Source organism: Emys orbicularis, chromosome 10 (assembly GCF_028017835.1).
Source record: "Emys orbicularis isolate rEmyOrb1 chromosome 10, rEmyOrb1.hap1, whole genome shotgun sequence".
Taxonomy (NCBI): Eukaryota; Metazoa; Chordata; order Testudines; family Emydidae; genus Emys; species Emys orbicularis.
This window is the reverse complement of record NC_088692.1, coordinates 88,685,264-88,702,632: the sequence shown is the minus strand read 5'-3', so window position 1 is coordinate 88,702,632 and position 17,369 is coordinate 88,685,264.

Genomic DNA, 17,369 nt, shown 5'->3' with positions numbered 1-17,369 from the left:
TCATAGTTTATGCACCTCAAAAGTTGTTTCATGTTGTCATAGGTTTCCTTCATATGGACTGCATGACCAATTGGAATTGATGGCAAAACATTGCCATTATGCAGTAAAACAGCTTTAAGACTCGTCTTCGATGAATCAATGAACAGTCTCCACTCATCTGGATCGTGAACGATGTTGAGGGCTGCCATCACACCATCGATGTTGTTGCAGGCTACAAGATCACCTTCCATGAAGAAGAATGGGACAAGATCCTTTTGACGGTCAAGGAACATGGAAACCCTAACATCACCTGCCAGGAGATTCCACTGCTGTAGTCTGGAGCCCAACAGCTCTGCCTTACTCTTGGGTAGTTCCAAATCCCTGACAAGGTCATTCAGTTCACCTTGTGTTATGAGGTGTGGTTCAGAGGAGGAGGATGGGAGAAAATGTGGGTCCTGTGACATTGATGGTTCAGGACCAGAAGTTTCATCCTCTTCCTCTTCCTCGTCTGACTCAAGTGAGAATGATTCTGGTGCATCAGGAACCGGCAGTCCTTCTCCGTGGGGTACTGGGCGTATAGCTGATGGAATGTTTGGATAATGCACAGTCCACTTTTTCTTCTTTGACACACCTTTCCCAACTGGAGGCACCATGCAGAAGTAACAATTGCTGGTATGACCTGTTGGCTCTCTCCAAATCATTGGCACTGCAAAAGGCATAGATTTCCTTTTCCTGTTCAACCACTGGCGAAGATTTGTTGCACAAGTGTTGCAGCATATGTGTGGGGCCCACCTCTTGTCCTGATCTCCAATTTTGCAGCCAAAATAAAGGTGATAGGCTTTCTTAACCATAGTGGTTATACTGCGCTTTTGTGATGCAAAAGTCACTTCACCACAAACATAGCAGAAGTTATCTGCACTGTTCACACAAGTACGAGGCATCTCTGCTCACTTTGGCTAAACAGAAATGTGTCCCTTTGCAAAATCAAACACTAACAAATAAGAGAGCACGACACTGTATGATTTCTAGAGCTGATATAGGACAATTTGTTCAGCAGAGCGATGTAAGCTTCGTTATGATTGCATCATCCATGACTTCTAGGAATAACATGATGCAATTCATATCATGTATGACGCAATACCAGCTTCAGATTGCATCATTCATTGTTTTGCCTAAAAAGCAAGTACTGTCCAAACCCAGTCATAGATTTATTCATAGATCCAGTCAAAGATGTATTTTAGTCATTTCTGGTTTAAATTGAGATCCCTTCCCTTTATAATTCACTTATCCTCCGCCATTCCCAAGTCAAGGGTCGTATATACTGACCCAATAGCATATCTTGAAAACTAGAGCCAATCAACAATTTTAAGCATCATTTTCGTTCTCAGTGACCCAGAATTAGTAAAGGTTTCAGAGTAGCAGCCGTGTTAGTCTGTATCCGCAAAAAGAACAGGAGTATTTGTGGCACCTTAGAGACTAACAAATTTATTAGAGCATAAGCTTTCGTGGGCTACAGCCCACTTCTTCGGATGCATATAGAGTGGAACATATATTGAGGAGATATATATACACACATACAGAGAGCATGAACAGGTGGGAGTTGTCTTACCAACTCTGAGAGGCCAATTAAGTAAGAGAAAAAAACTTTTGAAGTGATAATCAAGATAGCTCAGTACAGACAGTTTGATAAGAAGTGTGAGAATACTTACAAGGGGAGATAGATTCAATGTTTGTAATGGCTCAGCCATTCCCAGTCCTTATTCAGTCCTGAGTTGATTGTATCTAGTTTGCATATCAATTCCAGCTCAGCAGTCTCTCGTTGGAGTCTGTTTTTGAAGTTTTTCTGTTGTAAGATAGCCACCCTCAGGTCTGTCATTGAATGGCCAGACAGGTTAAAGTGTTCTCCCACTGGTTTTTGAGTATTATGATTCCTGATGTCAGATTTGTGTCCATTAATTCTTTTGCGTAGAAACTGTCCGGTTTGGCCAATGTACATGGCAGAGGGGCATTGCTGGCACATGATGGCATATATCACATTATCTTGATTATCACTTCAAAAGTTTTTTTCTCTTACTTAATTGGCCTCTCAGAGTTGGTAAGACAACTCCCACCTGTTCATGCTCTCTGTATGTGTGTATATATATCTCCTCAATATATGTTCCACTCTATATGCATCCGAAGAAGTGGGCTGTAGCCCACGAAAGCTTATGCTCTAATAAATTTGTTAGTCTCTAAGGTGCCACAAATACTCCTGTTCTTTTTGTAGAATTAGTAAAGTTTGACTACATTTATTTCAGAAGCATTTTGGCTGTAGAGCAGTGTTACCTGTTCTGTTCATTCCCTCTGGGGCACCTGGCATTGGCCACTGTCGGCAGACAGGATACTGGGCTAGATGGACCTTTGGTCTGATCCAGTACGGCCGTTCTTATGTATCATTTCCATCACCTTCTTTGTGTTTCTTTGTGCTTCTTTCTTCATGCCCAGTGGCTGGAAGGTGGGTTTACGTGGACAATGAAATGGGGAGAGGTAACCTCAGAGTGGAAGCCCCCTCCTCCTCCTCTCCTCCCCCCAAGGTCCGTCACTATAGCAGATAGACACATTAACACCCTTCACCTCTCCCAGCCTCCTGGTTCAGTGGGTGAGCATAGTGCCACCCAACTTCCTGGTTTGCTTGGTCATTATTTCCTTGTGTGCCTCCCTCAAGAGCAGAAACCCATGGTTGGTTGAGGCACGCCTCAACATGGCCCCTGAATGGGTGTCTAAGAACATCACAGGCACGGTAGTATTGAAAATGGCTGTAAATCTGGGGGCACACATTGGGGTCCCCCACATTCTGGGAGCCCAGGAGGACCAGGCGTGCAACCCACTTTTTAACATGGGCATAGTAGCCTTGGGCAGGTATGGAGTGGCAGCGACAGAGTCTGCGCTTCATGGCAGGGGAGCTGATAAGATCGTCTGCTATGAAGCACAGTCCCTGCTAATGGTGCCAGCCTCTTCGCAGGGGTGGTGGTGGTGGTGAAGTAGGCCTTAGCCCCGCCTTGCCACGGGGCCCCGCCCCTGCTCCTCCTCTTCCCCCGAGGCCCAGCCCCCCTGGCCAGGCCATGGTAAAAGCTGCCCAAGGAGCCTGGGCCACTGTGGGGAGCCCCAGACCCTCCACCTGCCCTGGGCAGTGTGCCCTGGGGAGCGGGTACACAGGCCAGGGGCTGATCTCGGGCCCCCCGGCCTCCCGCCCAGGACACATGGAGGGTCTGGGGCTCCCCACAGCGGCCCAGACTCCCTGGGCAACTCTTACCATGGCACGGCTCTGGCTTCTGGCCTAGACTGGGGGCAGGGCCTCAGGGAAGAGGAGGAGCGGGGAGGGGTAGGGCCTCAGTTCTGGCACCAGTGGCCCCCTACTTCTACACAGGTTCTGGAGCTCCTGGGGCCCCCCTAAATTGGCTGGGGCCTCTGGGGGGCATGGGCCTTGTGGGCCCATGCATTTTCCACCACTGCACAGCAGCATGCTCTTGTTCAGCTGGAGTGATATAATGCTAATTTGTTAGTAATGCTCTTCTTCCAGACCTGACGAGGAACTCTCTGTAGGTTGAAAGCTTGTCTCTCTCATCAACAGACCCAGAAGATATCATCTCACCCACCTTGTCTCTGTATCCTTGTGAGCTAAGCATTGCTGGCTCAGCGGGGGAGGGTTACCATTACAGAGCTTCCTGTAGAAACTAAAATCAGTGAGGGGTTAATTAATGCAAGAAATCCCTGGCAGGTAAACCGCTCTACAGAAGTACCACCCCCTGGTGGAATCCTATAGACTAGTTTTGGCTGGGTTCAAGAGACAGCAGACCACGAAGGAATGGTATACAGTCAGCCTGAAGTGTCTCAAAGGCGGCCCTCCCTTGGTCCAGGAACTGAGAGGAGACTTTAATCAAGAGGGCAAGATCCTGCTGGAAGGGTTGGAAGGTCTTTTGAAACTTTCGAGGGTCTCCCTGTGGCTGACGGGTGACACCCGCTACGCTAGCATGTGTGCTGACCGTTAATTGTTTTACGATGTGTTTTCTCTGTAATGCTTTTGTCTTACATAAATGTCTGGTGCTTTGTGAAGGCTGGCTAGTCACTGGTCTCCCTCTCCTAGCTCCTGGGAGACAGCAGGGCTGCAGGTGCTGGGCTAAAGTTAGACCTGCTGGGACAGTCACAGTGAATTACAAAAGGAATTGCAGATTAAATTCCTGCTCTGGAGGGAGAGGGACATGAGTTTTCACCCTGAGAAAGAGGCCTGAGACTTGAGTGGGGGGGGGGGGCACAAAGGGGTTAGAAGTGCAGTTATCCCAAAACTGTGACCCAGTGTTCAGTAGCAGCTCAGCAATTCCCATGGCTGACAACTGTTGTCAGCAGCGGGTAGGTTTGCTAGTGTAGACAAGGCATAAGTTACACAAGATTGTTATTTATCATTTATATCGCAGTAAAGGCCTCACTGTGTTAGTTGCTGTACAACCATATAGGAAATGTCCCAAAGAACTTAGTGTGAAAGACCAGAGGTCACAGGTGGAGGAAAAAAACAAGGAGGATGGAGTGAGGGGGCCTGGATAACAAATATAATAAAATGTGCAATCTTCAATTGGTCTCCGCCCATTGGTAGTGATCACAGCTCTCCATTTGCCCAGCTATTAGCAGGTTGTACTCTACGGTCGGCATTCCAGCAGAAGTGAGTTCTGAGGAGGGACTGGGTGGAGGACAGGGTGGTGGCTTTCTGCGTTCTGACTGGGAGCTTGTAAGGGGTGGCTGAGGAGAGCATGTGAAATAAAAGGAAGTATTTCTTCACACAACGCACAGTCAACCTGTGGAACTCCTTGCCAGAGGATGTTGTGAACGTCAAGATCATAACCGGGTTAAAAAAAAACTAGATAAATTCATGGAGGATAGGTTCATCAATGGCTATTAGCCAGGATGGGCAGGAATGGTGTCCCTAGCCTCTGTTTGACAGAAGCTGGGAATGGGTGACAGGGGATGGATCACTTGATGATTCCCTGTTCTGTTCATTCCCTCTAGGGCACCGGGCACTGGCCACTGTTGGAAGACAGGATATTGGGCTAGATGGACCATTGTTCTGACCCAGTAGGGCCATTCTTATGTTCTTAAAGTGCTTCTCAAAGCAGTGGGGTGTTAGGTGATAGAGATGGACCTGCTGGTAGAGTGAAAGCAAGAGTTCACCTCGCGATAAGTGAATAGGTTGCAGAGATAGGAAGCATGAAGGGGCATACGAATGTTTAGCATATCGGGCATGTAAATACCTTGCAATGCCAGCTACAACAGTGCCATGCAAATGCCTGTTCTCATTTTCAGGTGACATTGTAAATAAGAAGCGGGCAGCATTATCTCCTATAAATGTAAACAAACTTGTTTGTCTTAGTGATTGGCTGAACAAGAAGTAGGACTGAGTGGACTTGTAGGCTCTGAAGTTTTACCTTGTTTTGTTTTTGAGTGCAGTTATGTAACAAAAAAAAATCTACATTTGTAAATTGCACTTTCACGACAAAGAGATTGCACTTGTATGAGGTGAACTGAAAAATACTGTTTCTTTTATCATTTTTAGAGTTTAAATATTTGTAATCAAAAATAATATACACTGATTTCAGTTACAACACAGAATACAATATATATGAAAATGTAGAAAAACATCCAAAATATTTAATACATTTAAGCTGTTAGACAATAGAATAACAGTGCAGTTAAAACTGTGATTAATCGCGATACATTTTTTGAGTTAATCGCGTGAGTTAACTGTGCTTAATCGACAGCCCTAGTACTTATATATTTGTTTTAACATGGTCTCCTGTAGACCACTGTGACTCAGAAATAACTCCACTGAAGTGGAATAAAGTTGGTGTCAGTGGGAGGAGCCTACCTAAGAGTTAGCCTGGCCCTAAATGTCAATGTAAATTTTGTTTTTGCTATTTTGTAGCACTGACACTTCTGAAGGTAAAAGCCTTGTGAGTTTGGGACTTAGAACCCACCTGTTTCTCAGAGCAGCCTCTTGGAAGTGTTTTATACTGAACAACTCAAAAGCTGCTTGATTTATTCTGACCCATTTTTAGCATGGGGCACAAATTTTGCTAGTTTGAGACTAGGCCGCACGCTGTGGAAGACTGGAGCAACCATAAGGGGCTCTTTTTCACTGTCTGTTTATGCAGGTACTTATGTGGCCTTCCTCACCATAACATCCGAGCACCTTCTCTGAGCTGTTGATGCTCAGGTGTGCTGTGGGAATGAGCTATTTAGGCTCCGTTGTCCTGTCTAAGCTAAGGAAGTTTTCCATTATTGTTGATATCTTTTCATCGCCACTGACGTAAGCAACATTGGAAGCTCTAGTACTGAAGGGCTGTCAGTTGCTGCTGGCATTTTTACCATCACATCAAATGTTGACTTGTTGTGAGCAGGGTTAGATGAGGTGCTTAAAACCCTGGCAGCAGCCAGTAGCTTGCAACACCGGGACTCCCAAGACTGGTGGTAGCAGCCATGGGAAATGTCTGTGCGGACAAGAGTACAAAGGAAAGCTCCGGCTCTTTTATTGCACAAGTGCCTCTGGCTGGCTGACTCACAGAGTGGCAATGAAGAAAAGCAGGGTCTTTGTGTTTGTGACAATCTCATGGAGCGTGGGACTGGAGGTGTCCATAAAAGACAGAATGGTGGTTTCTAAAAGAAAGGGACAGGGACTTTCTTGAGAATCAGCTTTTTATTAGGCTGGTACATGGGGGTGAGTGCCTAGGAAGAAAGGCAAAGACTGAAAATCTGCCATTTGGCCTGAAGTGCTCGTGTTCCAAGAGGAGTTTAAACTTTGTACAAAGTCTGGAGTGGATTCCTGTAAGATAGGGCCAGACCTGGGCATTAAAATTGCCTTTCAATAATGTGGCCAAAAAAGTGGCAAAGCTTTATTTCATTGAATAGGATGCTGCTACATATGTCGGGTGTGTGTCCTGAAGATTCTGTTCCTCTAACCTAAAACAGCATACAATCAATACATGTCCAATGATTGGGCATCAGTGTTCCAAAATTCTCTGTGTTCTTTAACCCAGTTGAGTAAAACATTAATTCATTTGTGTATAGGTAGACAATCAGCTACTCTTTCAGCCAAGCAAATGCTTGTTTGGCACAAACAGATTGACTGTCTGCGAAGATATCTGAGTAATAGGTGTATTCAAATGGATTAAGGCACTGTTTGGAAGATTTTGGGAGCAGAGAGAGTTGTCACACACTGTGCTGTCTAATCTACCTAACAGGGCACTCTCAGGCTGAGCCAGACCCCACATTTCTATTTGGTATGACCAAGGTTTTACAAAACTAAACATCAATCACAATTGTTATAGTTGGAAATGAATGGTGCCATGCAGTGTGCCTAACCCAAAACTTCACAGCACAGTCCTACCGGGTGTGATGGGGTGAGAGAGATGTGAAATAGACTTCATGCTGAACAAAGCTGTGACAAAAAACCCACCCCAAAACACCCTCCCTGATTCTGTTTCTGAGGAACTAAATGTAAAGGGGGTGGGTGGGGACCCAGCGTTCTCTTTCACCATGTTCTTGGGTGGTAGTGCTGTTTTTTGGCTTATTTTATGCAAATTATGGCTCATTTTTGCCCTGATTGGCTTCCCTGGAAAGTCAGGGGAAAGGCTCCCGCTGTCCTCAGTGGGCCTTGCAAGAGCACAAAGCCGAGTTTAAAAGAATCAGCCTTGAATCAGGGAGAGCTCCCGTTTTTTATGCCTCTCACTGCCTATTGACTTCCTCGACCAGGCAAAGCCCTTGGCAGCAAGGGGGGTTATGAGTGTACCAGGGCCGAGCTCTCCCCTACGCCCCAGCCCCTCTGCCAAGCTCCCAGCCCGTGGGTGTGTGATGCTGGCAGAGCTGCCCCCCCAGGCACAAAGGGTGATTCTGGGGTGGGGGTGCCGAGGATGTACCCCCTGCAAGGGGGTTTTTGGGGTGGGGGCTGCTAGCGCACCCCATGCAGGCCCTGTGCAGAGGGGCTCTAGGGCATATATATACACACCATCCCAGGCACTGCAGGGAGCAGCCCCCCCGCCCCCAGTGAGTGCTGGGGAGCTGCTGCGGGGGCCCCCTGGCGGCCGCGCTCGGGCCCTGCGGCGGCTGCTGCCCAGGGGGCGGGGCTCTGAGCAGCCAGGTGCGCAGGCCCCGCCCCCGCCCAGGTGAGGCTCGCAGAGCCTTTTTCCAAGGGGAAGTCCCGCCCCCGCGCTCCCTTCCCATTGGCGAGCGCGCCCGCGCCGGCGGCCGGTGATTGGTGCGGCGGGCGGAGGGGCGGCCCCGCTGGAGCCGCTGAGTCTGGCTCCGTCCCGCTGGGCGGCAGAGCGAGCCCCGGCCGCGCCATGAAGAGCCTCAAGTCCCGGCTGAAGAAGCAGCACGAAGTGTCGGGGGGCGGGGGCGCGGTGAGTCCCGGCGGGCGGAGCCCCCCCCGTGCGCGCGTGGGGGCCATGACCTCAGCTGGGGGCTGCGCGGGGCGAGGGTTGGACTGGGGGGGTCACGGGGCAGTTGGGGCTGGGCTGTGTGTGGGGGTCACGGGGCAATGGGGGGAGGGCTGGGCTGTGTGTGGGGGTCACGGGGCAGTTGGGGGCTGGGTTGTGTGTGAGGTTTCACGGGTCAGTTGGGGGAGGGCTGGGCTGTGTGGGGGGTCACAGGGCAGTTGGGGGAGGGCTGGGCTGTGTGTGGGGGTCGTGGGGGAGGGCTGGGCTGTGTGTGGGGGTCACGGGGCAGTTGGGGGAGGGCTGCGCTGTGTGTGGGGGTCACGGGGCAGTTGGGGGAGGGCTGCGCTGTGTGTGGGGGTCACGGGGCAGTTGGGGGAGGGCTGCGCTGTGTGTGGGGGGTCACGCGGCAGTGGGGGCTGGGCTGTGTGGGGGGGGTCACGGGGCAGTGGGGGGAGGGCTGTGCTGGGCTGTGTGGGGGGGTTGTAGGGCAGTGGTGGGAGGGCTGTGTGCGGGGGTCACGGGGCAGTGGTGGGAGGGCTGTGCTGGGCTGTGTGGGGGGGTTGCGGGGCAGTGGGAGGAGGGCTGTGCTGGGGCTTGGCCGGAGGAGTGTGGGTTGTGGGACACCGCGGGGGCTGGGCCGTGGGGGTATGTGTGATGGAACAGCGTACGTGCACTGCAAATGAGTTTTTATCTCTCAGGAAATTTGTGTCTACTATACACTTGGAAATGTGGCTTATTGGAAAGAGGCGTAGAAATACTCTGAAACACAGCCCTCATGTTTGTAGAACGGTGCTCTGGAAGCTTGCTTGGTATAATGCTATTTCTTCTCTGTATCACAGTACCACGTTTAACGTTGTTACAAAATAAATACGTTCAGAAGTGTCTTTAAGCTTGACGTATAATGTATAGACTTACACTGTCTATTGGTAGTCATTAGAAGTCATCTGTTACAGTAGTATTCTTTGCTTTTTCAGAGCAAGTCTAACATGGGATACTTAAATGTTAAGAAATGCTTTAGTAAATCACAACATTGGTATTCAGTAATTGATTTTGAGGGAAAATATGAAGATACAGGATTTTGGTCAAGTACCCTCCCATCTCAAATAAATGCGATTCATTTACCTCAACAGGATATTTTTGTAAAGTTGAGATTATTTTGATGTATGACAGTAAATTGCTTTTGCTGAGATTTTGAAACATTGAGGATCACGACTGAGCAGAAACTAACTTTCTGAGAAGGAACTGAGTGATATGAAATGGCTATTGCTAGGGTGATTTGGCATGCAGAAATGAAGAAGTTCATGGTCAAATGTAGACGGGAGGAGATGATGATATGGTGCACAGCGTGAGTTTTGGCTGGGTGTCAGTATGCCACAAGATCGAGGTGTGTTGTGGGTAATAGTTATTAACTTGTTGGTGTGTAATTTTGAGATAATCAGACCTTGAAATATTTACCAGGTACATACCAAACTCTAGCTTGTAAGTTTACTATGGAAAAACTTTGTGTGGGTGGCTGTTAATACAAGTAAAGGGAAATGCCTTGGAGAATTCCGGGCCCTGTTCCTAACTGCTGTGGGAGGGAAGATAGTGGGAATCCTGCTGAGATGCTGTCCCAGGATCCATCTTGGGAGCGCGCTCTCTCTCTCTCTCTCTCTCTCTCTCTCTCTTTTTTTTTTTTTTTTTAATTAGATTTTGGCTAATAGGTGTCCAATAAATTCTAAGCTCCCACACCCTCATCTAGCCCCTGGAAGGCAGAAAGGTACTTCTTTTCAAACCCCTTGTTTCCTGAACCTTTTTCTCCAGGTAAGATTCTCCCACGGCTTCTATATTTTTGGAAGGTAGTTCTTCATAAGTAGCCTCTATTCATGGCTCTGGTGCTTTTCATAGCTTTCTCAAGCAGTAGCAGAGTGAAATTGACAGAATTAGTGTCAATTCCTCTGCTGTCTACAAAGTTTTTAATAACTGTTATCCAGTCTTGTCTTGATGCTGTTGCTGCTTGGGAAAGCTTTAAGCAGCCCATTCAGTCACCTGAATGGTCTCAGATCAGACTCAGGTGAACAGTGCTGCTGTGTTTCACATTTGGGAGGTTAATTTTGCAACTGTAGGGTCTAGAAACTTCCTAAAATAAAAAGCTAAATTCTACATAAATTGAGGGCTTAGCGCACCCTCCGCCACCTCTTATCAAGGAAAGTGTCTTATTCACCAATGGTCTCAAGATGTATGTCACCTTATAGATGTCAGTTGCTCATGTTTAGAGGTGGTCACAGCAGCATTCAACCCTAAATATTCTACATTCTTGAGATTCCAACATGTACTGATGCTGTAAATGTCTTTGGGTGGTCCAGTTACTGTTGAGGGACTGCATTCTTGCAAGTTACACTAGGTGTTCAGTGAAGATACTCATCCTCACTTCGGAACAAATTAAATGCAAAAGATTAGTTGTGTATCAAGAAACAGCAATGGCTGCTGAATCACCTCTGAATTAGAGGTGATAAAGAGCTTGTGTATTAGTTCATTCCATCAAGTTTCTTTATTTGTCAAAGTTGTACTCTTTGGGACTGAAAGTTTTTTCTGGTATTGTTCAGATTTCTTGTACTTGTATTATATGCTAATAGTTATTACAGCATCATACACAGATTTTATAATTGTAGCGTGCTCTACAAATACACCTCTACCTCGATATAATGCTGTCCTCGGGAGCCAAAAAATCTTACCGCGTTATATCGAACTTGCTTTGATCTGCTGGAGTGTGCAGCCCCTCCCCCCGGCGCACTGCTTTACCGTGTTATATCGGGATAGAGGTGTATAAGCACGTGCCCAGTCCCGGTGAGAAATATGACATGCACAGCACTTTGAGAAGAAAGGGATTGTTAATGAGGGTGGAATGCTGGAGGAGGTTGGTTAGAAGGGAAGGAGAGTTTGTAGGGATAAGGAGGAGCATGGTAGTCATAAAGCTTAGTGTGGGAGGGAAAAGGGAGGAGTAAAGTGGGAGGACTGGGTAGTGGGTAGGAAACAAAGAGGAATGTCATTGCGCTAATGTAGTAATTTAATGTCTTTCATAATGGAAAGCATGGAGCAAGCTTTGACCTCGCAGTCCTCTAGGCTAGTTTTGTCTTATAATTTCTCACTTTAAATAAAGCTATCTCTTGCATAGGCTCTGTGAATTATTTTTTTTATTGTTTTAGCATCTGTTGACTGAGCCAGAATCGGAATACTTTATTATGCAGTTTCAGAAGTGGTTTGTCAGACAAATGATTTTTTCATTAAATCATGTAGTTTAGAAGTACTATAGCCACTAGTAACTAAAACTTTCTCTTTAGAGTTAAGTTGTCATTGTAGTAGTTGTGCCATCTGCATCAGATCTGGTCAATATTGTTTATATGACTTCCCTGTTCATTAAGGCTATCTTCTGCTATTATGTTATATTGCAGATTTTTTGTTTCCACAATTCATATATTTATAATGCTTCATTAAATATTTTTGTTCAGTCTTGTAAAACTTACTTTATTTTGTTGCTAAATCTAAAATAGTGTGATATATTGAGACCTAGCCACTACATTCTAAGTGGAAAACTAATATTTATTGAAAATATCTCAACAAGGCTGACTTAAATATCCCTTTAGCATTGTATTTTTGGAAACACTTCCACATGCCTCTCAATTCCAAATAATCTGTATTGATATGCTAGAAATGAGTGGACAACTTCCTAAAAATGAATTTAAAAACAGAAGCTTTAAACAAATTGCCCGATAGGGCAGTATGGATGGCAAATGCAAGTTAACTTGTACAAATGTAAGGTAATGGTTGTTGACAAAAATAGCATAACCTTCGCATGCATACTGATGGGCTCTGGAGTTTCAGGGGAGAAAAGCTGTAGGAGATCCTTTGGAAAGGTCACTGACATCATGCAATGGCAGTTAAGATAAATTATTTAAATTATATCATTGAGTGGTGGTTTGTCCACATCTGGTTCCAGTTATCTGCCGCACTTGAAAGATTTAGTGAAGGCTGAGAATGTCTAGCGGAGGACATCAAAGATGATTAGAAACTATTGAAATCTGCACATATGAAATTTCAATAACCTACATTATTTAAAGGAGAAGAATTTGAGGGGACTCTGAGAGATTCCAAATAAAGGGCATATTAAAAACAAATTACTTTAACTCATTCTGTAATGTAAGACTGGAGAAAATATTTGGGGGGGGAGGAGAAATAATCAAAATTAAACTATGTTCAGAACTCATAAAAACAAATGTTACTTTATTCATTGCACAGTCTGAGAATTCATTACTGTGGGTGGTCAAGATTTATATTCCGCATAGAATGTTGAAAAAGAGGTGGATGGATAATTATATGACCACTGACAGTGGTCGCTATCCAAAATGAGCAGTGTGTTTTTTTTTTTTTTTTTTGGTGTGTGTGTGTGTTTAAGTGTTCTTGTCTAGAGGAGTCAGGAAAAAAAATTCCCACCTTGCTATGTAACTCCATTATTGTCTTGGTGCACTGAGTTTTTTTTTGTCTTCCTCAGAATCATTAGGCATGGGTCATTGCTAGACACAGAATACTGGAATAAGTGGATGTGTGGTCCAATCTGATATGGTAAACTCCCGTCAACCTTTAATCCAGTTGTCTAAACGCTATCACAGATCTTACTCTTACTATATGTACTGCTAAGAATTAAGAGCCAACAATTTTGGTTATTGATCATTGGTTCTGATAATTTCTGAGAACAAACTGTGGCATGTTTACTCCAAAATGAAATAGAGGGGTGAAGCTTGTAATACATATGCTTGGCAAAATATAATTCTGTTTTGTAAGATGTGGTTTCTTATCCCAAGGGTGGTACTCAAAACTGAACCAGGTCCGATCATCCTTCACTAGATTAAAATGGGAAATATCTCCTCTGTGTTATCCTAATTTTAGTTAATTGATACTGTATCTTGAATAATTCTCATACTTCTGTCAGGCATATGTGTTTTTAAAAAAGCTGTGTTCCTGAAAGCTGAACTGAAACGTTAGAACAACTAGTGATTGGATGCTTGTACAGATTGACTTTTGTTTATAAAAAAAATCACGAAAAGCTTTGTGTATAATTAAAATGTCTATTCTTAGAACAAGCTTTTTGATGCACTGAAAAACAGTAAGCAGTTCATGGTGCAAAATGAATGGGCTGGGGGATAGACCGTTCGTTTAATAAAGTTTGCTGGCTGATGGTTTTAGGCTGACGTTTTAAAAATTGCTCTCTCCTCACCTTTATATTTAAATATCCAGAATAAGGAGAATCCTGAAGGAGGCCTGGAGGGAGCAATTCTCAAGTCTGTGCCTAATATTTTGTTATGGTGGCTATTGTCTGAAGTTAAGATGGGCTCTTTCACAAACCTATTCGTACTAAAATAGGTTTCCAAGCAGTACCCTTGTGCATTAATCCAAATAACACATTATTAAACTGTAGTCTCTGAGCAACCTCTGTAGTTAGTGACAGCTAAATGTTCCTAAAGTTATATGTATGTAAAGCAAGTTCTGAGGATGTTGCTGTATTCTATTATATAAATGACTTTTCCTCCACATTTCTTTATGTAAGGAGTGGAACTCCTCTTTATCCACCGCTGATAGTAAAATGACTGAGTGCAATCACTCTTGTATTATCAGAACTGAAGTATGTTGTAACCCTCTGGATTAGCTAGTCAATTAGCAATGACATGCATCTATCTGAGGCCCTGTCTACACTATAAAAATAACTACGTTTAATACATAGGTATAGCAATAATGTGTTATAGCATGGTTTATTTCTGCCATTGTGGAGTGCAAAAATAAATGGTAGAACCATGCTTGAAATTCATGTTTTTAGTTTGGGCAAAACCTTGTTCTCTGTGGCCTTTTTAAATTCAAGTTTCTGCTGTTGCTCTCTTTGGTGAGAGCTAGAGTGTAGGTAAGGGGCTGGCCATCAGCATTTTAACCTTTGTGTTGTCTAACGCTGCTTGCTGAAAGCATGTCTTGAAAACATGGTGATTAAAATGCTCATGACCATTCAACACTAGTGCTCCCATTGTTGCTGGCAGTGGTAAGAAATCTGAGGAAAAGTTCAGGGTAGACACAGGCTAATGCTGGGGTTCTCAGGACAAATTTTTTGGTGGCCTCAGTGCGGCCACCAACTCTTGCTGGTGGCTGCTCTCACACTTTCCTAAAATACTTACCATGTATACTCGTTCATTAGCCCGTTCGTTTATAAGCTGACCCCCCAAGATGGTTAGGTAAAAATAGCAAAAACTGTATGACCCTTTCATAAGCCTGCAGAAGGGGGAGGGGGGAGGCTTAAAATCTCCTGGCTGTGAAGGTCTGCCTCTCCTGCCAGAGGATTCCCTTCCTCCTCAGTGGCTGGTACTCTGTCACCTCTGTTCAGCCATGTGGAATGCAGCATGGCAGAGAAGGGGAAATCCGATGTCTCCTGCGCCTCCCCTGCTGATTAATTGCCTCCATGGAGATCTGTGGAGACCCTGGTGCCTCAAGTGCTCAGACGGGGCAGGGTTTCTAGCAGCCTCCCTTCCCAAGCAGGAGGGCCCCCAGGAAGCAGCAGCAGCACCTCAGCAGCAAAATCCCCTGTTCCTGGCACAGATGAGCACAGCAGCCCTGGGACCAGCAAGCAGCTGCTCCCTCCCCTCCCCATGTGGGGGAGCTTAGGTTGAAGCACAGTGTCAAAGGGCCAGGGAAGCTTTCCACCCAACCCCTGGAACCTGCCTTCACAGCCCCATGGAGCAGCTGCCCGGCCCCTCCCCTGCACTGGTGGTGTCAGGGATCTAGGGACAGAGCGAGGAGAGCCTGGGAACGTGCGCTCAGACCCAGCCCCTCCCTCTGTTCTGCAGCATGCATCCCCTGCAGCGGCTCACAGCTATTCTCTGCCAGCAATGTCAGCCTCCCAGTGCGACAAAATGGCCACGGACTCTCTTTGTACGACTAGAGCTTGGTGCCCCTAGCCTAGGATCAGCCTACCCTCAGGCCACGTCCAGGAATTTCACCTGAACAAAGCGTGGGCCCAGTCCCACACAAACCCCCTTTTTCCCAAGGCACGAAAGCTGCTCAAAAGAGTAATCACAAGGTCCCTCCCCCACCTCCAGAGAACCATGAGCAGTCCGGGCTCCCTGAGTGACTCTTACAATGGTCCAACTTCTGGCCTGGTCAGGGGGCGGGGCCTCGGAAGAGGCGGAATAGGGGGTGGGGCCTTGGGAGGGTGAGGAAGGGTAGAGGGAAGGGCCTCGGTTCCAGTGCTGGTAGCACCCCCACTTTTACATAGGTTCTGGTGCCCCCAGTCTCTTCCATCTTCTGAAGAGTCTGACTCAAGGGTTTCCTCTAAGGGGATGTCTACACAGCAGTAAAAGACCTGTGGCCAGCCTGGGTCAGCGGGCTGAGGCTGCAGGGTTGAAAATTGCAGTGTGGATGTTCAGGCTGGGGCTGGAGCCTGGGCTCTGAAATCCCATGAGAGGGGTGGGTCTCAGAGCCCAGGCTCCAGCCTGATCCTGAATGTCTACACTGCAATTTTTTGCCCCACAGTTTGAGCCCTGTGAGCCCAAGTCAATTGACTCAGGCTCTAAGAGTCACAGCCGTGAGCTTTTTATTGCAGGGTGGGCGTACCCTAGGAGGCACAAAGTGAAATCTGTTTCCTTCAAACTCTGTAAATCTGCAGAGTGCAGATAATTCTCAGCATCTGATTCCCCTGTTTATCTTTATGGAGTGCAACAGGGCAGGCATTCTTCAGTAACTGCTCACCCTCACAGAGTGCAGCATTGGCAATTCAGTGTTGAAAAGACCATGCCAGAGATGTGTGCTGTTTCCTCTAGGCGTGCATACACACAACTCCACAATAGGAGTTCTCTTTGCTTAGGGGAGGAAGGTCAACACTCCAAATCAGAGCTAAAAACTAAAATAATAATGATTAAAGAAACAAAAAACCATGTGCACAGAGAACAGACTTCCAGGAAAACTGTACTGTGTATTGTGAGCTACATTTGAGATCTACAGATGCCTTAGTCAAACTATGGCTGTATATACCTCCTAATACACCCTGGGAGTGTGTAATAGCAGGACAGGGATTTCCTGCCACACCTAAAGACTGGGAAAACATCAGGCTGTCATCTTCAGCTGCCACTTCAGGTCGCCATGACTTAACTTTTGGGCTGTCATTCCCAGTTGTCATCAGGCCCTAATGTCCTGGTTATTGTTCCCAGCTTCTGGTGCAGATTGCCCCGCCTCAATACTGCCTCCACCTCCTTCCCCCAACAGCTGGCTATGGAGTGATAAATTGACAGCAGTTCCCATGCAGAAGAACTGGCAGGCAGTGAGGGGCTTCCTGGCCCACCATTTTTCTTTTCTTTTTCTTTCTGCCTCCATTCTGCAAGGCCAGAACATTCCTTGGTGTGCACCAGTCAAAATTGATCTTGGTGTCACTACCGAAGATGAATGTGCCTTTTTTCCTGGTCGTCAAGGACTCGTCATTTCTACTTAGGAATTTTTTTTTACCTGGAAGTGGCCTTCTCACTATACAGGCTCTTCACAGGCAACCAAGTCTAGGCAAGCATCACCTCAACCCGCACTTTCAGGCATGAAAACTATTGAGGGCATCATGCCAACTACCTAGGGCATCAGACAAGACAAAAGAATTTTGTCATCTGACACCCTGAGTGCACTTGCATGCTCTTACAAGCAATGCCAACATTGGTGGGCAGTATTGCAAATATGGTCTCTCTCAAACTATTTAAAAAAAAAAAAAATCATATGCCTAAGAGCTTCTGTTGGTGGAGGAGTCAGGGCATGCAGATAGCCGTCCTGGATCTCCTGTGAATGGGAGCAATTGAACCTATCCCTCCTCTTCACAGGAGAAAAGGCCTTACTCCATATTATTCCTAGTTAAACAATCTAAAACAAGCCCAGAAAACTACA